This window comes from Siniperca chuatsi, linkage group LG15 (genome assembly GCF_020085105.1).
Source record: "Siniperca chuatsi isolate FFG_IHB_CAS linkage group LG15, ASM2008510v1, whole genome shotgun sequence".
Lineage (NCBI taxonomy): Eukaryota > Metazoa > Chordata > Actinopteri > Centrarchiformes > Sinipercidae > Siniperca > Siniperca chuatsi.
The window spans coordinates 26,835,197-26,861,095 of NC_058056.1; the positions used below are offsets into that span (position 1 = coordinate 26,835,197).

The 25,899-nt window shown below is 39.9% G+C and overlaps 1 protein-coding gene across 6 annotated transcripts in view; it reads right to left on the minus strand.

The window, feature by feature from the left end:
• The window catches only part of ppp2r5eb (protein phosphatase 2, regulatory subunit B', epsilon), a 55,119-nt gene that overhangs the window by 19,311 nt on the left and 9,909 nt on the right, over positions 1-25,899 (minus strand). The window contains exon 1 of one of the 6 annotated variants that reach the window (XM_044166103.1): positions 16,484-17,109. The exons of the other annotated variants lie outside the window; for them this stretch is intronic. The gene's annotated coding sequence lies outside the window, so the exon portion shown is untranslated. Of the gene's footprint in view, positions 1-16,483; positions 17,110-25,899 lie in introns of those variants that run through there. 6 annotated transcript variants of the gene reach the window in all.

Here is a 25,899-nt window from a genome sequence, read left to right on the forward strand (position 1 = left end):
CTAAAAAAAGAGTGCTGACCAGAATATTAAGGTGGCTGCACAGTCTGCATGTCCTTGAGCAACATATTCAGAGTCTTTCCTGCTTCTTTTTAAGTTGCCCTGGATAAGAGCATCAGAAATTCTGTGAATTATCAGAATGTGGAGAAGAACAAAAAGAAAGTGTTTAAAGCTGCTATAATTGCTATTTTTAACATTAACAATGGATCAAATGAGTACATATAATGTGAAAGGGGCTGGTCGTAGTGAGGAACCCACAGAACCATTATCACCTCACTCTGTAGTTCCTCTCAGCTCTACAAAATGTTTCATTGTCTTTCAGCTCATTGCTTTGGTGTTTCGGTCGCAACTTTACTGTTTTGGTTCACTCTCATAGCATCGTGTCCAGCAGTAGCATGCAGCTGTGATAAACCCTCTGTACACTACCTGCTCAGCACCAAACAGCAGACAGACGCAGTTAGACACTAGCTGGTGAAGAAAGTGGAACCTCTAACAGCTAAAGAGCCAGATATTTTTCTCAGGAGTTGGTGGAGATCAAACCAGAGCCAAAAGGAGACTGAATATTGGACTTGCATTTATCAGGTGGACACAAACACGACTCCAAATGAACGCCAATGTTCCTCCATATCTGTTGTACGTGTAAATAAGCAACTGTTTGCTAAGAAGTTCGCAGAATCAACAATATAAAAAGGTCATAATATGTCAATGTTGTGTTTACAGCTTGTTTCCGCTGCTCCCAAGTGGACAACAAAAATCAGTTAATGCGTGTTTAAGGCCTCAATATGCTTGAAACTTTCTGAAACAGGCGATCAGACAAAATCATGCCCACTATATGCAGTGATTAATCAGGATTCTTTTTTCATTCTTCATACAACAACTTTGGTCAGTTTTCAGTGTGTGCAAATGCATACAACACTAGAAAGGAGACTGAAAGTGCGCCCCATTAACCCCATTTGCGACTCGTCCCTCTCAGCCACAGCAGGCTTTTCACCCGACCTTCGAGTGTGGCCATACGGAACAGCTATAAACACAGTCAGGCAACATGTCATACAACATAGTTTGTTTGAAGCATACCAAGACCTTAGAAGAACGCAGAAAACTTTGAAAACGCCGCTCATGTATCAACATTTTTAGTGCTTCCAGATTGCCATCCACATAGTAATGCTAAAACGGAAAAATGGGTTTTATGAGCCGTTTGTTTACAGAATAAGAATGAAGAAAGGGGGGCGTCCTGGTAGCCTAGTGGTAAGGGACTTTCTCCCACCAGGTTTATTATCTCTACACTGTCAGCTATCAAATAAAATGCAAAAGCGCCACACAAAGAAAAAAAAGAAGAAGAAAGCACACATGGTAATGATTTTTTTTATTATTTTTAAATTGATCAAATGAAAATAAAACACCTGAGAAAATCAGAGGGCAGGATTTTCAAAATGCTGTTTGCCCAGACCACATTACACTGCAAGGGTATGTCTATATGTGTGTGTGCATTCTTGCCTGTAAATGTATATGCATCAGGGGTACGTGATATGACCTTAAAATAATATCACTCGTCCACAGCCTGCGTTGCACTGTGGCACACCCCTAATATGCATGCTTATGTATTGTGAAATGTGGACATAAAAAAGGTGTGTACATTTATCAAGATTCAAAGGTTTGATTTGTCACATGCTCATATGTGCAGTGAGTCATGCTCCTGATGCTCAGCTAAAAGACTGTTGTGCAATAACTTAAGGTAAAGGGAGTTAAAAAAAACAAACAAATATAAAAAGGATGAAAATTGAAAGATGAAAAAATATAAATATACATGTAACATGAGCATTTTATGTTAAAGTGTATATAAGCCCAGTAAGAAGGTGGGATGTGGAAATGTTCTGGCTATTTTGTGACTTAAGATTTGGTGTCGGAAATGGAAATGTTTAAAATGAAGACTTAAAGGACAGTTCACCCACAAATCAAAAATACATATTTCTCCTCTTATCTGTAGTGCTATTTGTCCATCTAGATTGTTTTGGTGTGAGTTGCTGAATTTTGGAGATATCGGCCGTAAAGATGTCTGCATTTTATTCAATACAATGGGATTATATGGCACTCAGCTTGTGGTGCTCAGTGCTAAAAGGTACATTTGAAAAACTCAACAGCAATGACCTGGTTACTCAATATAATTCACAATTTGTTGTGAGCAGTTTCAAGTAGGAACTATTTTCTTTCTACCGATTTCTTCCGAGTTCCTACATGAAACTGCTCACAACAAGGTCTGTGGATAATCTTGTGTAACCGGGTCTCTACGGCCGATATCTCCAAAACTCAGCAACTCACACCAAAACAATCTAGATTGATAAACAGCACTAAAAGGTAAGAGGAAAATATGTATTTGTGATTTGGGGGTGAACTGTCTCTTTAAGGTCTTATTTTTGGTCAGGAAATCTTGGCAAAGCACATGACAGAGAAAGAGGTGAAGCACACTGATGAATTTGGGAGCATATAATGATTAAAAAAATACTTTTGAGGCAAATTGTTCCTCAAATAGATCGACTTTCACTTTGCGGGCCAGTGGTGGCCTTGTATCAGTCAGGGTGTTTTTGTGAATCAAAAAACAACTGAGGTGGCTGGACTGAATGTTAAAATTCGTGAAAACTTCTTCTTGAAGATCTGATTCAATGCGTTGTTTCCTGTCCTGGGAAACAAACCTCGGCAGATCTCATCAAGCGCAGTTAAAGTGAACACTGTTTTGATCCAAATGTACATAATGTACGTATACAAATGTAAAATGTACATATGTTACAGCTGAACATCATCAGTATCTATAGTCCCTTTCATTGCAGTGAATACATGCATGCTTGTTTTGTGTGTACACTTGTGTGTGTGTGTGCAGGTCCTTGTCTTCTTCTTCTCTGTATAGTAGTAATGTACAGTACGCTGTAGTTCATTACAGTAATTACTGGCTGCAGGATACAGAGTCGGCTCGTGTTGCGGAGCCCGGGGCCTCGGGATCCTGCAGCTCTGCCACTATAGGAGCATCTGAATGGCCTTAAAGGAAGCTATTAATAGACAGATAATCACACAGGACACAGTAATCCCTCTACAGAGACACAGAGAGAGCACAGCTAACCAGCTTGGAGCAGGTTGAGAGAGTACGAGCGTGAATATGGGAGATGAACAGAGAGAGAGAGAAAGAGACTCTGTGTGCATGAAAGTGTGTGTGAGACTGTACTTAAGCTTGTGTGTGTGTAACCTAGAATAACCCAGAAACTACCCTTCAAACACATCAGCAAGGAAAAACCTTGAAGCGGAACTGCTGCCACACACACACACACACACACACACACACAGCCCAGACCCATACATCAGCAGTAAGAGCAGCCTTTGCCATGATGCTGTCAGTCATCAGGCCTTTACAACATTAACACAGGATCAATAATAAGGCTGCAACTAACAAAGATTTTCACATTGTAAAATTTTTTATGTTTGCCTTTATTAGCGAGTCAGTGACGACACAGACAGGAAACGTGGAGACAGAGGGGGGGGTATGACGTGCAGCACAGGCCGGTCGGGAACTGAACCGTGGATGCTGCAGTTATGTGGTATGCGCCCTAACCGAGAGGCTGCCGATAAAATGGCAGAAAAAAATATGAAAAATGTCCATCACAAATTCCCAGAACCAAGCGTGACATCTTCAAATGACTTGTTTTGTCTGACCAACAGCCCAAAAACCAAAGATATTCTACAGTGATATAAAACAGAGCAAAGCAGCAAATCCTTTTTTTCCATCTGTATTTCATTGTGGTTACGTATTAAATCAAAAAATACAGATTACACAGATTTTAAGGATCTGCTGTACGCTGAAGGGGTTATGACAAACTGGTTACATAGCACACCGATGACTTTCTTCAGTTAAAAATCAGCCTATTGTTGTCGGGGGTGAGTCAGAGTGATGAGGGAAAAATGCACCACAGACTGTGGTAAAAGTGACCATAAAAATAGCCTTTAAAGTTATACATAAACAAACATTATCGACTGTTTGTAATTTGGTCTATATAACGCAAGAAAATGGTTAAAAAAGTCCATTACAAGTTTCCAAATCCAAAGGTGACATATTCAAATTACAGTGCAAACCCCAAATATATTCAGTTCACCATCATAGAAGACTAAACATCTGAGGAGCTGGAACTAGCTTAAAATGTCTTAAACTATAAATCTATTACCACCACTGTTGCCAATTAATTTTCTGCCAAATCACATCTTTTCCTTGTGGCCTGGTAGTATCAATCATCTGAATTATTTTTAAATAATTTTCTGTTCATCTAAAATCTAAATCAACCTTTTCAGCACTGATAATTAAACATGAAGTAAACAGTCAGTTGTTGGTTTCAGTAAAAACACAATAACATTACCAGGAGTGTGGGGATGCATATGACAAGTATGGGTTACCTTAGAGGAAATCAAACATCTGATGCCAGCAAATGATCATTTTTTCCCCAATGCGCTTCTGCAAAACAAGAGGTTTGTAAGAACCTGAGTCTGATCAGAGGTTTCACTCTTCCACTATAGTTTACCACACTGCGGCTAATGTTTCCTCTTCAGAAGGGATTACTTACAGGCACACCAAGAATAACATGACACATTAAATAGTTATGCATTAAAAGAATGTTTGCATATATTTCTAACCGGGTTTGGCATGTGGCTTCAGTCTGATGCTCTGCAACCCAGGGTCAAACCACAAAACACCTATAAACCTATAAGAAACACCTGACCTGGTGTTATTGATTATACCAAGAATCAGGCATAAAAGCAGAATAGGAATAAATATACAAGCGGCAAGCAAAGTGCTGACAGTTGTCAAGGCAACCAGCTTCTTCCAAATCACAAAAACTCTGCATGTCACTGCAAAGGACAGAAAAGTGATTCCAATGCCTCTGAAGTGAAAGGACAAAACCAAGGGGAAAAACTATTGGCCAAACAAAAGCTGAATGATGTAATATTAACATGTGTGATTAACTACAATAACCCCATTAAAACCACCTGAACCTGCTCAGTTTCTCAAGCTACATAAACCTGATACTCATGACAAAGTTAGCAAGTTCACGGCACGCTTGTTTAATTCATAATAAATTCAGATTATCTCCTTTTGAAAGTCACTCAAATGAGCGCACTGACCAGACCAGACCAATTTGTCAAAAGACCTAAACCGAAGCTCTTTCATGTTTAAAAAGTACCCAGATCATTGAGGGCATTTACTTTTACCATCCATCTTTATCCCCAAATCCATTTAGCTGGTACAAATGTGATCTTTCTTAATCCGGCAGCCACTGTGGGCAGTGGATGGAATCGGGGTTGAAATGAGTGTTTGGCAGTCGCTGTTCCACTCTGTCAGCCTCTCTGTGTATAAGCCAACCATCATTTTCAGGATTATTATGGCTACATCACAGCAGCAACAGCTAGCACAAGTCAGTGTGGCTAGTAAAGTGTAGGGTTCACCAGAAACTGTCAGGTGGACAGGGAAAGAGTTGTCGGTCTAGTTGATTGCATTTTATCTGCTTGTTTTTTGTTGTTCAAGTTTTCTGTCAGACCTTTAAGCTGCATGAAGAAACTGTATATGTTGGCAGCTACGAATGGCAGTAAAAGATAACTTCACGATGTTTAGGTTAAAGTTAACGATGGTTGGGTTGGTTTGGATGTAGAAGATTCGTCTAAGAAACTTGATCGGGCGTCTCTCTCCGCCTTTAAAAAATGTGGGATGCAGGACAACGCATCCAGTTAGTATACTCTAAAAGAAATTAATTCTGTTGTTTGAATAAATAGCCTTGTTTCAGACCGCTGCATTGCTGCCTACATCTCATATCTTTTTCAGGAGGCAGGAGGCTATTACACCAGCAGGAGAAACAATCAACCAATCAGAGCTTAAAAATAAAAAAAATTGGGAGTTAATTTTCCTGTAATAGAGACAGAAAAATGGCGACCAAAAAATGGCCACGAAAATGGCGACAACCTTTGAAGAGCTCAACATAGGTTGTTGAGTCGAGTTTTTATTTCTGTAAGTCAACTATTTCTTCGCTCGTTGAGAAAAACGTTAACTCCCCCTTGCAACCGCTACCGTAGCTTCTGTGTCGCTAACTACTGATCAGTTAAGTCAAAATACCATCATAGAGCTGAACGTGGACAAAATGTCACTTCATCATTCCAACTAAATAATGAAGTGATACAAAGTTATTTGGACTGGCAAGTCGTTTGTGCATGCTAGTTTCTGGATTACAACTCCTTTTAGAATCCTGAGATGCTTCACTGAGTTACACAAATTACATATTTATAGCTGAATAAATATATTTGCTATGTTCTTCTCTTCTCCCATTGTGACTCAAAAACTTCTCCATCTATTGTAAACACAACTGAGTATATAACCGAGAGAGGTTTTGGAGACTTCATGAAAACACCAAATTGGATTCAGATATGAGAAGAGCTGGCCTGGCAATGACTCAATATTACTGTGGTCTTATATCGGGATAATATTGTCATTCTGTTGTCCAAATTAATGATTTAAAACAAATCTTAAATTTAAAAAAAAAAGTGAGTCACTCAAGTTTTTCTTTCACAGGAGTGTAGATCTGTCTAATGAAATGCAAAACTGTAGTACATCAATTTTTTGGGTTTCACATGTGATTTTGCATACGTTTGCTGTGTCGTGATACATAACAATACTAAAAAAAATATATCGTATTTATACGATGTAAAATATTCACATTTATAAATACTATAGTGCTGATTTGGACCACACTCAACTAGTCACAGTTCGGAGTATACTACTACACTTTACTTTTCATTTGTCCCTTCATAGGGTTGGCAAACTATATATAGTCATCATGAAAATTAATTGCGCAACAGGCTAAATCTTCATCATTGAAGTGAGGATGGGACCCACAAGTCTGATACATGACAGCTGACAAAATGTGTCCGTTTCTATATAAAAGCTTTATATAAAAGCTTGTGTTCTGGGAAATGCGTGGCGACTGATGATGACTGTTGACAGCAGGTCAGAGAACTATAAAAGCATCACTGCTTCTTATGAAGCGAACTGGTTTCATATCAACACGACTATTCTGAGATACTTTATGAGTGCGGCCCCGGCCTGTGGAAACACTGATGCTCTGCTCTGGCTTCAACCTCACCCTGGTTTTCTCCTTCCTGCCGGCCTGTTCTGTTTCTCAGCCTTGGAAGAGACTCATCTGGGCTCCCTTGGCAGAGGAAGAGAGAAGTCGCTGCTGCTTAATTAATGGTGGAAAGAAGCTTAACGACTCGCAGCACGAGAGAGAGAGAGAGAGAGAAGTCGGATGGCTCGCCACAGGAACTCCTTTAAGTTAGGCTAATTACATAACAGCATCAACCTATTGAACACAGGGTCAGGATCTAGCAGCTTGCATATGGATGCATCCATTTTTAAGTAAGAGTATCTTGTAAAATCTGATGTTTTAATGATGTTTAATATGCTTAACATGATTTACAGATCTCTAGAGGGAAGTCTCAAATACGGGGTCTTTCAGATCACATTAGCCACTGATTATTTTAGTAGCCAAACATGATTTGGCAGTGTTCATAGACTACAAGGAGCTCACGTGGTCTGTCCACAGCGAAGAATAACTTGGGAATTTTGAGACACAAACATACAAACAAAATATGATTTTAAAATGAAATACTCACAGGTGTCACTTTGTAATCTGTGTTATGTAATCAGTGGCTTCCCATGTTGATGCTGTATAAATGCAAATGTGGGTGCTTCTTAAGATAAATAAAAATAAGGTTAGAAATAGGTTTGGAAACAGAATAAGAGCAGGAGTCAACATAGATCCTACAACTGAACCAAACTCTTAAAATGCTACAAATACTGACAAGATCATAGTGCAGCTTTTGGGGTTCTCTATCAGGCAGCGCCTAAGTCAAGAGACTGCAAAGCTAACTGACAAAATGAGTTTGAATCTCACAGATAAAGACTCAGCTGGACACTGTGGCCACACCACTCATTCTCAAGAACACAAACTGGGGCCACATCACTTCACACAGCTCACATACTGTGGTGCATTTAGCCAAATGCAGGTAAAATACGGCTAAGTGGTAAGTTTTTCTGCCAGCTGCAGTTTAGGCCGGTAGCCAGCAGTCACTGGACGTTTATTACAAAATGTGAATTCCACTTATATAATAATATGATTGGTCACGAGGCATTAAAACTCAAAATGCAAACGAATTGGGGGTAAGTCCAAAAACATTAATTGCAGCATGAAAATATCAAGTATTGTCTGTCTTGATTTTCAGAATTTAACAACACTGATTTGTAGAGGAAATGGGTCTGCAAGAGGTTAGAGTATAAATATTTAAATCCTGTAATTTACAGTTAACAAATTACATTAATTTGGCAGATGCTTTTATCCAAAGTCCACATAGGAGCAAGAGCTAGATATCATCCAAAATCCTTTTTAAACAAATAACTGAAAGCATGTTCTGTACAAATGCTTAGAGGATTTTAGAATATCATAGTTACTGCGGTCAGCAGGTGAAAAGAAAAGTTACTTTCTCGTTCATTAATGGAAAATACTTCACTGCTGTGCTTTACTATTCTTAGGCTACATCACTCTACACACAGCGCTGCAGAGATTTTAGTGGAAACACAAGTCTAAGAAGGGAAGCATAGGAAGGTGTAAGATGACCAGGCGACGCACCCACACACACTCAGTGTAAAGGGGAAAGCCCCTTGTCTCTAAAAGCAGTGTGTGTGAGTGTGTGTGTGTGTGTGTGTGTGTGTGTGTGTGTGTGTGTGTGTGTGACTGGACGAGCGGGCTTGAGTTACGGCAGGAGAGAGAGTGAGCAGCTCCAACAGATGGACTCAGCGGGGGAACGGACCCCTCGGCCTGAAGGTCAATTTGTAGGATATTATGTGCTGGCTATGACGATATTACACATGTACACACACTCACGGGTTCACCTGCAGCGCAAACAGCCATAATAAAAAGTATAAACAGTCGAGGGTAAGGTGCACTGGAGATTAGTACAACAATCAGGCAGACATGCAGCGCTACTGATGGAGGAATGTCAAGGCGCTGTGGGTGTGACCTTTGCTCTCCTCACTGCTGGTGGCTTCTAATTAACCTTCTTTACCCAGAGAAAGTTGCTGCTTTTCGGCCGCGCCCTGCTTCAGCTGCTCAGAACAACCAACCTGCCTTCTGTTGTTGGTCACATAGAGACTAAGCTTTATATGCCGCTCGTCTGAGTCACTTTAAATAGGAGCAGCTGATAAATACATAAAAGTAAAGCATTGATTAAAACATGATAAGATATTCTTTCCAGGATACTCCCAACAGGTAAGTGTAGTTTTCAGTTTTGGGTTCGGTCTCAAGTTTCTGGATTCACTAAGCTTAGTATCTGACAATTCTCATATCATTTGATATGAGTCCGTCCTAGCTCTTTTTATATTAGCAATATGCAAAACATTACGTTAAGTTAGCATGTTTCTAATTTTTTCAACGTTGCTGAACGTCACTTTCGCCACACAATTGTCCCCAGCTGCAGATTATACCTGGTGGAGCTAATTCGTGTTAATACAGTATGTAACTTGCCAAAAGGACAAACTGAAACTTGGTTTTCAGTTCTCAGTGAGATTAGATGTTTTAAAACTGCCAAACATAATTCACATTATAAGGAATAAAACTAGCTTTTGATACCTTGTGGATAAAAATGTATTGACTTTGTTTTATGAAAAGAGAATCTGGGACTTTTATGGGAGTTTTATGGAGCCCGAGAATTTTTAGAGGATCAGTATCGAGACCCTAACGAATTAGTTTGAACTTTCAACCAACCTTCCCATTCTGTAGCAACAAACTTAAGCAAACTAAAAAGCTAATTAAAAAAGGGAAATCCTGAATAAAAGAGTGTAGAAACATATACCACCATCTACATAAGACCAAATGATATAACAAACTTTCATCTTCAAATCTATTTAGTGATGTCTGTGACTGTCTCTGATGCTATATTAGGGCCGGGCGATAAATCAAATATATTCTATATATTCAAATATTAATTAATGTGCGATATAGCAGATGTCCGTATCGTCATATTTGAGTTTTCAGTGTTTCTGCTGGTCACCGCTGAGGGGTAGTTACGTTACTTTAGTCAGTCATAAAGTGTGTAAATAAGCTCAGACTGCATTATAATAGGTTCGTGAAAGGCTGCGTGTTGTGTTTGCTAGCGCAGAAAATAAATAAAAAGTCCCTGTTTATGTAACGTTACTACGTCGTCTTCTGCTCTTCGCAGGAGTTGGTGCAGACTTAGCTTTTCAAGCTAACTAGATAACAGCTAAAACGCAATTAATCATCCGATCGCGCTGGAAACTATCCACGGTTCAAGCTCTGCAGCTGCAAAATGTATTTGGAAGACCGGTTTTAGGCTATGTTAATTGACTCTAGCCTGATTCGAAGCAGCTAGCTAGCTGTTCACAGTCTGAAGCAACTCAGACAACTAAAAGAAGACTCAGGTCCATTACTTAAGCAAAAGCACTAACACCAACCCCACTGTGAAAATACTCCACTACAAGTAAAAGTTCTGCAAGTACTCATAGTGCAGTAAAATGTTCCCTGTCAGTGTTTTATTATATCTGATGTTTCTGGATTAATATAACTGTTGCATTAATGTGTGTGTTGCAATTTTACTGCTGTAGATGTTTAAGGTTGTGCTAATTTTAACTGCTTTATATACTGTTGGGTAGTTTAATCTACAGCAATGCATCATGGTCTACAAGATCATATGATTGCACTATTTGAGAATTGAAGGTATGTTATTTTAGAGAAAATGTGTATATTGAGATATATATGGTATATCGCGGCATAGCCTAAAAATATTGAGATATTATTTACAAGCCATATCGCCCAGCCCTATGCTATATGTCCTTTTGTTATGTCTGGCTATGTTTGTTTTTCTTTCAATCCGCTGTACTCAGGTCTCTCTTGCAAAAGAGATCTTGATCTCAATAAGATTGCCTGATTAAACAAAGGCTGTATATATAAATGAGGGAATATCTTGTGGAGGAATGGTGTCCGTCCCTCCAATCGAGTTCCACAGACTCGGCAAGGAGCACTGGAACTGTTCTGGAGGCTCGTGGTGGCCTGACTCCACACTTCGTGTTAGTTTAGCATTTCATTTGTCACCCATCTGTACATATAAGCACTTCCATCAAAAACAGAAACTGTGTGTCATGTTTCCTGTTGAGAAAAGTTTCCCAGCAGTCACCCGCTGTCACTACTGGGCCTATAAGCCATTGGGGTTGAACATTACATAAAGGATTACAGTGAGAAGAGATGACAAACGCTGACTGTCATAACATCTGCTCTGTTCGGTCTGGAAAAAAAAAAAAAAAAAAACCCAGGAAGACAGACGTGACCCAGCAACATGTCATCATCAGCTGTCAGTGCAAATCTCCACAGGAAGCTGGCACACGACCAACTGGTCAACAGTCCCAACACTGTGTTGACATTCACATGCATGTACACAAGTATACACATATGGCTGTTGCAGTTAAGCAGAGTCCAGTGCCAGACACACAGCACAATACGAATGTCAATTTGACTCCGGCTGCACGTGTGAAGGTATGGTCTGCTGTTATATTAACCTCTGTCAAATTCAGGCTTTTTTGTGAAAAATATTTCAGGGGTTTATGGATGGACATATCTTGTTGATTTTGCTGATTAGCTACCTGTGGAATGTTTTTGTTAAACTATAATGCTGCATTCGCACGTAGGAAAGTCTGACATCTGGACATTCCAAGTGTTGAATTTGCATGCGATTTCTCAGAAAATCAAAGAGAGAACAATCAATAAACAAAGATGAACCCTGATAGATGTGGAAGGCAACATTTCAAAAGTAAAACTGATAACAATATAATAATTAATAACACTCAATAGTTCACGTTCCATTATGATGGCACTTTAAGGATGTAAACATGCAGACTGGAACAGATAAATGAAGAAGAAGAGAGGAAAGTGGACCGCACCAGTCAGAGCAACAGCTGTAACCATGGCAACTGCATCAAACACATGCTGAACTGGATCACAGTGCACCAAAACTGGTGCAAATAGTGCAATACGGAGCTCTCTTGGCTGCAGTTATTTTTGTATTTTTTGCTATCGATTTTACTGACGAATCATTTTTGATCAACCCATTTACTGAATCTATGAAATGCCATAAAATAGCAAAAATGCATCACATCACAGTTCCCAGAGCACAACGTGCAATCTTCACATTGCTTGTTTTGTCTAACCAACTGTTCAAAACCCAATACATTCAGTTTACAATGATATAAAAGGAAGAAAAGAAAAGCAGCTCGTGTTTGACATTTTTAGTTTGATAAATGACTTAAAATGACAGTATGTAACTTTTGATGCCATTGTGGCCATAAACAGTTATGGGAGAGTGATAAATGCTAAAACATACTGTAGTTTAACAGAAGCACAAGTAGAGGAGCATAATAAAGTCAGCAAACTGACTCAGTAATGGCAGCTACACACAAATATCTAGCTCACGTTTGCTAACATTAACCACCATTAGCTAAAGGTCAGCCCAAACGAAGTCAGGCTGTAGCTGCAAAATCTCTCTGTGTATTAAATTGAGCAACAGTGAGGAAGAATGTATTATTTCTTCTTTCAAAAGTTATATAGTCTTGCTTTAAAGGATTAACAGGTTATCAAAACTGTTGGCCATTCATTTTTTGTTGATCAACTAATGTTTTTAGCTAAATTTCAGAGCCAAAGAAGATCGACATCCAGCCACCAATAAAATCCAACCACATGTCCAAGTATGTGCGGTAACACAGTTATTTTCTTGTTTGAAACTGTTGCACAGAACTGTATGCACATGTGCTGACCCAATACAGGTAACATGTCAGGGTTTGTGTAATAGAAGTACTCCAACATTTAAATATATATTCATGACCCAGATACAAACTACCCCTGCCCCTGCCTCCATGTTCTAAGGTCTCATATAAGCGTCCCTGCAAGGTGCCAGGCTGCTGTCAATCATTAACACATGCAGTCATCCTGGATAAACTTTGCTCCCAGCTACTGTAGCCAACAACATGGCAGATGGCAGAGCTATGGAGGCCCTAGTAACTTTCACTTCAGTGGAGGTGCAACAAGGTATCACAGGTACTAAATGTCTGAATTATATCTATAAGACTCCTGCAAGCTTCTAATGAGAGCAAACGCTCCAGGAAGCACGATCAACGCTTCATCAGTGACATGCAATGAAATATCAAAAGACCTTCATCTTCAAACTGCATGAAAAAAGTCTGGTGAGCTAATTTGTAATGGACATAAGACCAAGTTTTTCTTTAATATTTCCTTTTGAGCTACACGTGAAAATAAGGCCTTTTGCATTTTTGCCTTAAAAAAAGGATAGGTTCGTCCGTCTTAAAACAATATTCGGGTGCATTTTATGAACACTGAAACAGGCTTTGCTTGCGTCCCTTCCTAATGCGCTTTCATCCTTGTTCTGTGCAAAAATGTATTCAAGAGTTTATCTGAAGTTAACAAAGCGTATTAGGAAGGGATCTCTTAATGGCCAGTATGAGGAGGAGTGATTACAGCAAGAAACACCTGCCACAGTGTGTATACGGTTTTATGACAGACTTGATCAATTGTGAACCTTTCCTTTAGGAGTGCCTTGGAGCTTTTTTAATCCCCATAACCCTTAACCAAAGAACACCTTCAATAAATGCCCTCAGACACTAAAACCCAAAGGCAGCACCCTGTGTCCTTCTGTTGTTTGAATCAGTGATGTCTAGATTTGCCTTTTTGTTGCTGGAGTCTGGTATTAACACACATCAAGGTTAGAGGTTTTATTCCCTGTACAGTTCAATGAGTGAACATGACAAAAACAAAACACCACCAACCCTTCCAGTGTGATGGTTTCTATTCCTACCTGAGCTGTACACGCTAATGATGCTTGTTGCGTTACTCAACGCCTCCATGGAAAGACACATCATTTTGCTTTTTATTTATTCTACACTACCTCAGCACTATGCAGTGGATACTAAAGCGGTATTTAAATGCCATTTGTTTGTTGCCAATCACCTGTTTGCTTACAATTAAGTGCCGTGTGCCCAACAGTGTCAAATGATATTAGTGTCAAGAACTGTCTTAACGTTACTCTACTATAGACTTGAAAGGATTATTTGATTGATCAACTGAAAGAAAGTTAATATGCAACAACTTAACCTTTTAATCATTTAGGTCATTTTTCAAAGAATAATGACAAAACTTATATTTTCCGAATATTTTCCTGGTTTTCTTCTATGATGGTAATTTAAACAGTACTTTGAATATCTTTGGGTTTTGGACTTTTGGTCTGACAAAACAAGCAATATCACCTTGGGAAATTATGATGGGCATCTTTCACAGTTTTCTGACATTTTATAGACCAAACGATTAATCGAGAAAATATGTACATCTTCCAATTACTTATTTTGTCTGAACAGTTAACCTAAAAATAGACAGTTTAAAATTACATGAGAAAACCTGTAAATACTCTCACTGTTATAACCTTACAATCACTGTAGGTCTCAAGATGCAGACTGCTTGAAGCTTGAAATATTAAACATTTTAATTTCTTAACTAGCAAATATTTTCACTCTCTTTGCCATGTTTTGTATTCTTTTAAAATTCTATATATTTTAATATTTAATTTGCTTCAATTCTGAGACGTCAGTATCCACGGCTGGCAGGGTAGCATTGTTTGGCACTGGCTGGGCAGACCCTCACATAACTGACAGGTCGCAGGTTTGAACCGCCTTACAGCTCGTGTTTCATGTCAAAAGTTTCCTTGAGCAGGACGCTGTTTGTTGAGCATCAGCTCAAAGTCTGAAACGTAAAAGCCGCTCTCTGAGGCAGCAGCAGGAATGATCGTCTGGGACGGTTCGCACAAAGACGGCGTTCACAAGTCCAGGTCAGAGGGCCGGGTCGCTCGCAGGACTCGCATAGCAGGAATTCCATCACACACGAGCACCACCGAATCAAACTCAACAAAACACAACACAGGACGTACCTGTCCTTCACCTCGGCTCACTCACTACCTTCTGCTGCAGCGTTTTCCTAACACAAGAGCAAAGCCACGCATTGGTCGACACACACATGTGTATGTGTTTGTGTGGTGTCAGGACAAGCTGTGTCTACATCAGTACATGCTGATCTCAGCTGCCATGAATTGGATTAAAGTTGGTTTTGTTTAGATTTTATCGATTAGGGCTGAACCTCAATACCTACTGTAATGTTTTTGTTTCCAACTTTAATGTGCCCATAGAACCAAGTATCAAAAAGCACCAAAATCCAAGGCCAGATTTGTTCTGCCTTTACTTTTATTAGTTCCTAATGTAAATCATAATTTCAGACTTATCGTTTAAGTTCTTACCACTGCTTGTGTTTGGACAAAATTTGCATTTCTTCTTTTGTTTTAATGACAAGAAAGGTTTTGTAGAAAAAGGTATTGACAAAGTATTGTAGTAAGTGTCAGTGACAAAACTCAGGTATCTTATTAGCACTAGTACCCAAAAATGTTCTATTTAAATTTATACAAATTCTATTATTCGATAAACAATTCTCGTTCCACTTTTCCAATTCCTATTGAATCCCGATACAGATTCTTGTTATATTATTTTAGAAATAAAACAAACCAAAATATTTACTGTAAAAGAGGTGAGCCGATTAGTCGATTCATTGATTAGTGAATCAACAGAAATTTAATCAGCAGCAACTTCTCAAATGTGAGGATTTGATGCTTTTCATATTACATTTGGGTTTTTGACTGTTGGTTGAACAAAACAAGACATTTGAAGTTCAACCTTGGGATGTAGACACTAGACACACTAGACTAAACAATTAATCAAAAAAACATAATTGATTGATTATTCAAAAATGAAAATAATCAGTAGTTGCAACCCTATGTTGTAAACACTAAATATACTTGTGTATTGGCACATGCTTAACAGCAAAGTAGATGGAAGCTCAGGGGGCCCAAACTTCACTTTCCAGAATATCGAAGCAGAATCAAAAGGTATGTTTCTTAACGAATCCCTGGTTCCAATTCAGGACGGGTTTGATACCCAGCCACGGACTGAATCAACCCTCGTAGAACGTCAACAACTTGCTCGAGTACAAAGCAACACATTCTTCCATGTGGAATCATACAGATAAAATGTACTGATTCCAGCAGTGAACTTTCCATTCTCCTCTCAGCCAGTAAAAACACTCGTCTTCTGTTACCATTCCCAGTCCATTTTAAGTCTACCGTTCCATCTGCCTCACACACACATGACAGGCTGGGTCGGCTGGTCGCAGCGACAGCCCTTGACAGCAGAGGCTAACTTTAACACTCAATGCTCCTGTGCTAGCTGGTGCTAGCACTCCCCCCTCCACCCCCCCCCACCCCCACACACAAGCACACAAACAAGAACACTGTCACTCACTTAATCAGGTTTCCACTCCCTGTTAGGCACCAACAGTAGAAAACGACAGTCATGAACGTTGCAGTGTGAGCTGATTTGAGCCAAGCGTGGATAACAGAAGTTTTAGCTGACCCACGCTCCACTTGTGGCTTGTTTGTAGCGAGTGGAGCTGGAAAAATGCAAAGAGACACCGCGTGGATCAGGTTTCTCCTGAGGGGAGGACGTGGAGGGGAGGGAAGACGAGGCAGCGTGTCGGTGGGCTTCATTGGCCAAACAGAGACCAGAGGAAGCTGGAGAGAGAGACAGGGGCAGGTTGTGCAGCATTGTATATCTTGGTCTCTCTCTTTATTTCTATTTTTTGCTCCTCTTTTTTATTTTTTTTTTAAAGCCTGCAGCCCAGAGAGGTCGGATACACATCAGTCCTCCTACACGAGGTGGACGTGAGAGGAACCTAATTCGGGTTGAAAATGCCGACAACACGTTCAGCCACATGAGGATTTGGCCCACATTAGCCCGGGTTGCTGTTAAAAACCAGAAATGTGCTCCAACAGGCTGTGTTTGTCATGTTTTTCCCATTTCTGCCACAGTGCCTGTGATAGGAGGGGGTTGATTGTGAGACGTCAGCAGCTAACGTCAGTGAGGAAAGAGAGGAGAGCACCTCCACTAGAGCTGGGAGGAGGAAAACAAGTCACAGGAGCAGAAGGGGGAGAACGAGCACAGGAAACCTCACAAATCTTTCTCCTCTCCTCACACGGACGTTGGTGGATTACAAATTTACTCCAGTACTTTCAGTTTACCAGCCAGACTTAACAGGCACAGGCAAGTGTAAAACTTTTGGCTGGTGGCAATTGTCCTTTTTCCTCTTTGTCTACGTCTTTTGTTTGGGTTAAGGCAAACAGGAGTTTGGTTATGCTTTGACTGGAGTGGTTCTTCTTTTGGTACATTTTCTTACTTTTTAGTTTCAGGGATGCTTATAAAATCTTTTAGATTTTAGTACTGTAGATTAACTAAAACTACAGCAATATAATATTGTGCTTCCATTAAGTTGGAGGGACTTGAAAGAGATGGATTTAGAAATTAATGGTCTTAATGGAAGCAGCAGAGGCAGAGATATGCTGAGTTTTTGTGTAAAATTGTTAGTATTCAATTAGGTTTTGTACCAAAACCCCAATAAAGACAGTGAAAATAAATCTGGCCGGTGACTAGTTGTAATTTCCCATCATGGCATATAAGAGGGAGACTCTCAAAGGACCACTACGACGAGGAAGGCAAGGGTCACGTGACAGACACAAGTAGCTAAGCTAGCACTACTGCTACACGTTTACTTACTACATATTATTGGCTGTGCAAGTTATTATTACAATGTTATGTTATAGACCACATTGGGTGTGGGTTTGACCGCGTTATGTTTATTTTTAAAAACGTTACAATGGATACACATCAGAAGGAATTTGCTATTGAAAAATTTGCTTTGCTTATTATTGAGCAATCTGAAGCTGCTCCAGACAGATGAACAGAGCTAAGCCAGATAAATTCAAACATTTCTGTCAGAACTGTAACAGATAAACTGCTAAGTAATTTATATTGAAGGGATCCCTAAATGGGGTATTCAAAATCTGATTAACTAGACGTTGCGTTTGCATGAATATCTATTAAAAGGTATAATGTCAAATTTTGGAGGGAGTTTGGCTACAACTCTTTATTTACTTTGTTTCTATCGTAACCATGTTTTTACATTTGGAAATGTCAGCATTGATTATTCGAATCACAGTGATTAGGCGGTGCTTTATCAAAACTAAATATGGGAGAAAGAAACACTGCAGGTTGATGAACACGTTTCACCACGTTTTTCCTCTTCCTGTTTCTCTACTGCGTCACAGGCACATCTAGGTTTGAATCTAACACGGTGAGGGATCATTTTGCGAGACTTTTTGCTTCTTGTAATATGATCTTGACATCATGATATGAAATTTGAAATGTTTCAATGCTGCCTATTTGCATGTGAGGAGAGGAGAAAGTGAATGAAAGAAGGATGGGACGGACAGATTCCCAAACAGAAAAGGAGTTGAGTTTGTTTATGTTAAGCCGTTGCCTGACAGGAACCATCTCCTTCCCCTCCTCTTCCTCCTTCTTTCCTTCCTCTGCCACAGAACATTAAAAAAGACTCCTAATCCTTCCTCCAGGTTTCCCGCCAGCCTCTTCAACTCTCTCTCTCTCTCTCCTTTGCATTCCTTGTTCTAGCTCCTTAAGCAAACATCTCTGTGGAAACACTAAATTAAGCTTAAAATATGTAGCAAATGTAACGTGTATGTAAATGAGATTATATAATTCCTATTGTATATTTACGATACTACTGCAGAATCTTTTCATACCATGGTACATGAAAGGTGGATTCATCCAGGCAATGTGATGTTTTTGTTGCTATGCCAACTCTGGTGGTAACCAGGGAGCTTGCTGGCATTTTTTCCTGCCCTCCTCTTATGAATGTTTATTACTTTTGACCGTACACATACACAAGTAACAGCAGCACAAAAATCCAAACCCTTGGGGTCTACAGGAGGCAAGGGCAAGTAATGCTTCCAATTTCCTTTTCGATTTTTTTCCAGTTTTGTGGCTTTTTATTTAATCTTTATTGATTCAGGAGACTCTGGTGGGGTGTCCATGCTTTTTGTTTTTACTTCACATTCACAAATTTGTATACAGTCCTACTTGGGAGCTGTGTAGTACAACCTGAGCCTTGTGCTGGAAGATTAAGGGCCTTGCTCAAGGGCAGTTTGGAAGTAGTTGCTGAGGGAAGTGAGAATAGCATCATTCTTATAACCTTTTTTCAGATTTTCCCTTTCATTTACAAGATTCAAACAATCAAAACAATCAAACATGCTACACCATTAGTGACGGCATAGACTGAATGCTATAGTGCTTTAAAAATGGCTTGCTATAATGTTGCTTCACGTGTACATTTCGGTTAGCATGCTTGGCCTGCTCCTGCCAAAATTTTGAGGGTTTTTCTATTTAATTATATACTTGTTGGGTATTATAAACAGGTTATTTGTGTCAGACAACACCAAACGGCAACAATGGTGTTAGCACATACGACAGCTTTTCCAATAAACTTTCATTACAAAACTTTTACAAAACTACATAGAGTTGACTGACCCACAAAAAGCTAATTACACATCTGCAGCTCAATCTGACCTGTTATGCAGTGCCAGGGTCCCAGAGTCGTTAAACACCTTGAAGCCAGGCAGAGCACTCTGCTATAATCTGGGATCTGGATTAAGGTACATCCTGGGCCATAACTTAACGTAACGTAGGCATTTCCTTAATCATTCTAAAAAAAATTCACAGAGGTAAGTCACTATCTGTTGAACCAGGGGCTTTGGCTATGAACAGAAATCGACTGGATCTGTTGTAAAACTTCCTACTGCTTGCATCGCCCGTTTGCCCGGGGATCCCCTTGAGGAAACTGCGCCCTCCTCGTCTTCCTCTAAACGTCTAGGAATGAGCTGCACTGCCAATGACGGGATTTCTGTAATCCACCATGCTTACCAAGACCCTGCTTGTCATTTTTGAATGAAGTCTGACCTGTGACGGTGACTAACCCGCGAGGAGGAGGAGGAGGAGGAGGAGAGGAGGGGGAAAGATGTGATTTGTGCATCTTGATGATGTACTTTTGCAGTCTGCTAAACCGACAGCGCCGAGTATATCTATCCAGATATACGCCCACTTCTGCTGCTGCTGCTGTGTACATGTGTACCTCAAGGCGGGAGGCAAATGCAGAGAGATTATGGAAATGGAGGGAAAGAAACACAGCAAAGCAGCTTCCTCCATTAGAAAGACAGAAATATGCATCCCAATAAGGAAAGGTTAAATGAAGGACAAGCAGGAGAACAGGTTTGTTTTTGTTGAGTTGTGGCCTGAAAACACAAAAAAGAGGAAGCACATCCCCACTGTCATACTATAACATAACTTGATAACTGGCATATATCCCTCTCTTTCTTATAAAAAAAAACAATCAATCTTAAAAAAAATACATGCAGCAACATATACACAGAAGGAGAGCAGGAATTTCGATTTCAAAAGGAATAAGAGAGAGAATTTAAAGAAAAAACAAACTGTAAAACAACAAAGAATATATAGTCTAAAATGACAACAAAAATGCAGCATGGAGGTAACAAATAAAAATAGAATAAACTGTAGAAAGGTAGAAAAACGATCTTGAAAACACTAAAATCTTGAAAAACAGAAATATATATATCCCTGACCTGTTTCTCTGAACGCTGGTGTAAAACATTCCCAAATGGGCGATCCTTGGGGCGGCCTCATAGACTGCCAGCCAGTTAATAAAATACAGCGCTGCCCGATACACATCTCGCTGGCAGTTATATAACGCTGAGGGATTAGAGGTAGAAGAGCCTGTCAGTAAAAGAGACGCCATTGTGTGGCGTACCTGAAGGCCACACTCGTATTATGGTTGTCTGCAGTAGGATGCCGTCTGTTTTTTGCCTCCTGAACTGAGTTTTATTTGAAAAAATAACAAGTGAGAACAGCAAAAAAAATTAAATAAAATGGAAAATAGTTTATGAGCGTTCAAGGGCACTTTTGCTCCAAGACCTGTTCATTTCTGACCCGTCCTCTGTCATGCTGCTGTAGAGAATATCAGTAAATTGTTGAGAATTATTACATTTTGACGGAGCGTTTCTATTTTAACCGGTGCAGCTTTTCGAGCCTTTACGGCACTGGTTTAGCAGGAAACTCACAGACCAATTGCATGCGTTGTAAATCATCTCGCGTGATGCTACTCGGCCAATCAAATCTGTGCATTCCGATGAGCATTGCGACTCGAGTCAGTAAGTGAGACACACACACACACACACACACACACACACACACACACACACACACACACACACACACAGACGAGGCGGAGAAATAATGTCACATGGCGTGCTCTAAAAGAGAAAAGTAGACAGCGGAAACAGAGCTTTTAATCCAGAATGGACAGACTCTTACATCGTCCAACAGGCAGTTCAAGACCAGGATGTCCATATGTTCCGAGATCGTGGCGATTAGTAAAAGCGGCAATGTGACGCCAAACACAGAGCATCTTTTGAGCAAATCGCATACTGCTTGTCTGAGGCTAGCTCTGTTGGCCCACAATGGTTGATTTCATTTATTTATTCAATTTCACTGGTTGATGGTTTAACACGGGGATTTTGGCATTCGTCACACAGAGTCTGCTGTTTATCTGTGGCTTAAAGTTCACAACAGACAAGTGGAAGAGGCAAACATATACGGAAGTGCAGGGAGCCTCAGAGGTTAGAGTAGTTGTCTTGTGACCAGAATTAAATAAATGAGACACTCTTGCTCCCTCACAAACTACAGGCTGTGGTTTTGCTATGTGCTTTTTCATTTCAGCAGCTCGGGATGACCAAAAGGGCACAAAAGCATCTTCAGTGCACATGTGCTTAAAGACAGAACAAGTCCAAGGCTTTATATACCAGCTTGCACTGTGGTACTCTAAAATTGTGTGAAAAAATGGTTCCCATTTACTTTTGTGAATAGTTGCATTGGTTTCCACCTCCATGCTTACATCTCACAATCTGCATGCTGAAGCTGTTTCTGCTCACTTATCAGACAGCTTCCAACTCCTCATAATCCCACACTCATCTTTAATTTTTCACTATGACCCCTTTACTGCAGCGACTGTTGTTGTTTCACAGCTTAAAAGGAATATATCAGCGTTTTGGGATATTAATTTTTCAATTTCTTTCTGAGCAAAAGCAAATATACAAACACAAAAGAACTATAATTATAATGTGCACATAAAAAAACATGATCTTGAGGTGTTAATAAATGTACTTTTTAAACTTTGGACAGAGCAGTTTCCCCCTGCTTACAGTCTGTATGCTAAGCTACGCTAACCATATCTTGGCATGAGAGTGATATCCATCTTCTCATCTAACTCTCAAAAAGAAAGCAAATAATTATATTTTCCAAAATGTTGAACTATGCCTTTAAGTGTAAATAAACAAACAATTTAAAGCTGCAGGATTGCATTTCAGGATATTAGCACCTTTAATTTTTAGTGGATGCCAGCTAACATTAAGGCCAATTCACTGTACATTACAAAATTCATATTTAGTAACATTAAGCAAAAATGCTGTTAATCAGCTAAAACTGGCACATTAATCAAACATTAGCATCACTTTGGTCTCTCGTTGCCAAAACATTTTGCACACCGTGTCAGTGCAAGAGAAATGTCTGGCTGAGTTGCTTTCCCATCACGGCCCCAACACCTTTACAGCCACACTGGACAGCTTGCTAATGCTTGCTAAGTGTATGAAGGTGGTGATTAGGCCTGAACCTCAAAAAACTCGTCTTTAGCGCACAGTATTGCAAATAGTGAAAGCTGGCTTCAAACGTCTGGTAAGATTAGACAAGATTTAACTTCTTTTGTAAGATGAAAAAGGAGTTTTGTAGAAAACCGAAAGCATGTTTAGCAGGTTTACATTTCTGAAAGGATGGTATGAAAATTATCATTTTGATATCAGTACTGAAACTCAGGCATCGTACCAAAGAGTCTCTCCCCAAAGTCCTCCATGATTCTCCATCATAGTGTGGGAACCAAGCTGCAGACTCCACCAAACGAAACTCGTGATCATGCAGATTAATATGAGCACAAAATATAGCTCAAAATAATGGAAAAACCTTCATATCTGCTCTGCACAGACCCTCCACCAGCAGCCACACTGCCTGCCCAAACAGAGGCTTAGCACTACTCTCAAACAGAACTACACATCACTGATGTACTCAAGCCATGATTTAAAAACGTGATTATCTGCACTGTGTTTTGCTTCATAAAAAAGGTACAGTATGTCTCTGCAGGAACAAAGTACAGTACAGAAGCAGCAGAAAAGAAATGAAATCTGTTATCAGTGACGTGTCCGGCTATGTTTCTAATTCAGGACAGCCCGACTCTGTTGTGAGTAAACCGCCTCCTGAAGCGACTGCGCTGTGTAAAAGCTGAATTCCAGTGGAGCTGCTCGGCGGTGAGGAGCAGCAGACTGCGATTGTACTGGGGAGGTGAGAAATGTGTGCAGCTCTGTGAATGTGAAGTGAATGTGTGAAACTGAAGCAGGGAGGTGCTGAAAAGCGAGCCACGGATAAATACAGTACAGCCACAAAACACTAACTAAAATAAAGTATGGCAGTAACTGAAAGTACATTCTGTCAGGTCTTCTACACATATGGCATTTGTTGCTGCAATACTCATTGTACAATTACACAACTAAACTGTAACCCGCGTTAGAAATAATACTGTATTAAGTACTACTGCTTTGTTTCATTTCTAGGAGGGATGTCCTGACAGAATATATTTCACCAAATTGTCAGGAGAGCTGCAGTTAGCTAACAATTAGCTGCCATGTAAACTGGAGGTATTCATTCATATTCCCACGAAAATACCAACAAAATAACTCAGCTACATTAGAACGGATAAGAAATCACTCGAGTCACAAGGTAACAGGTTAAGCCTGGTTCCAGACATCTGAATCACCATTCACATCCACTATTTGTTCATCAGTTTTAAAGTGAAAACAAAATGGCTAATGAGTCTGATTATCAGGGTACTAACAGGTGACTTCAGATTTGTTGTGGTGGTAATGTTACAGCAAGGCATTTGCAATGTTAGGCAACAGCCTTACCTTTATTTACAATTTTTCCTTTTACAGTGTCAGGTGTAAAATGCTTCCACACGTGGTGTCAGGTTTTATCGGTTCACGGCTCACAAGTTTCCTCCATTTCGTGCTCAGTTGTCTAATTTACTGAGAAGGCAACAGGGCAGCAATAGCTCAGAGTGAGAGTGCATTTTATGAATGTTCCCTGCTGGAGTACAAAGCTCGGCCTGTTGCGCTTATACACTGAATTTCAAATTCAGACAGATCATTACAGAGAGGATATTTCATTTTTTCCCCTCACATCTGAACACTAATCTTAGATGACAAGACAAAGAATCATCTGACACTACGAAAGGAAAATTCTTCTCCTGACTGAAAATGATTTATTAGATTAAAAGTGGATCTTTGAGAAACTGTGACTTGAAAAAGCAGGGAAATTACACATTTGGTGCACAGCTTGCCAAATAGCTGTGCCACTAAGTCATAAAGACGTAAATACTTTTGTGAATTTTGTTTAAAAAAAAAAATTACTTTGAAAAACACTGCACAGAGAGAAGTTAAAATATATGAATTTGAAAAAGTACACAAAAACAACATTTGCTTTATATTTGTGATCATGATATTTAGCAAAGAAATGTTTGGGATTACATTTTGCATATTTTTGTTCTATAATAATGCAGTTGTGGTTGTCCAGGTAGATGCACAGAAAAGGGAAATGAGACATTGTGCTTTTTAGGAACCTTTCTTTGAAAACACTTCACACAACCCTGATGTTGTTTGGGTATTTGTTTCTTTATCAGCGTGTGTACTTTTACTAATGATGTCTGCTGTTCATGGAATCAACATTAAGTCTGTGTATGAGGGTGGAGGTCAGGTGTGCTGTCGTATGCTGGATGTAGATGTTTATACGCACACAAACACATAAACACAGGGAGAGCTCAGGGTTCCCTTCGTGTACTGAATGTAAGCACTGCCCTCTGTGATGCAGATGGGCGATCCTCAGCCTGAGAAGGAACCAGGAAGTGGTTTTCTATCAAACTGACAGGTGATGGATCTGTCTGGTTTCTGTGTGGCAGTGTTCCTGCTTTCACCACAGAACCACACCACTGTTGTATTTACACAAGTGAAACGTGAGGTGGAGTCTCATTGTGTTTTACTACGCCCAGCTGCATACCACACATCGCCCAGTTCACTTTGACAATACACTCCACTGCTTAGTGATACATTGGCATTCCTTAACTAAACAAAGCATCACATAAACATGCATTGTAAAATAAAATCTGTTTAAAATCAATCTACATCTAAGTCAGTGGTTCCCAACCTGGGGGTCAGCACCCCCAAAGATGAATCCAAGGGGTCCCATGAGGATTAACAGGATAGAAGAGAATTTTTAGCTTAAAAAGCTTTACCTTATCATAGAGGCTACCTATCACCATGATGTGTTTGATGTATGCTATGAACCAAACAAATTTTGTGGAATCAGAAGATTTAAGACATCTTTTCTCCTTGTCAGTGACACAGGCAGACAGCAGCACTGACCTGCCCTGTGTGATGTGATCATCATAATGATCTACCTGTCTGGGCATGTAGCTAGCTAGCTAACTAACACACACACACAGGAGTGGGCATGGAAACAACAACAGCACGCAGGCAGAGCTAGACTCTGGAACAAGCAAGGCAGGAAAATAAGTGGCTCAAGTTTAGCAGGTCCGGTCGACGCTGCACCAGTTTCACAACAACTTCTGGGCTCCAAATTTC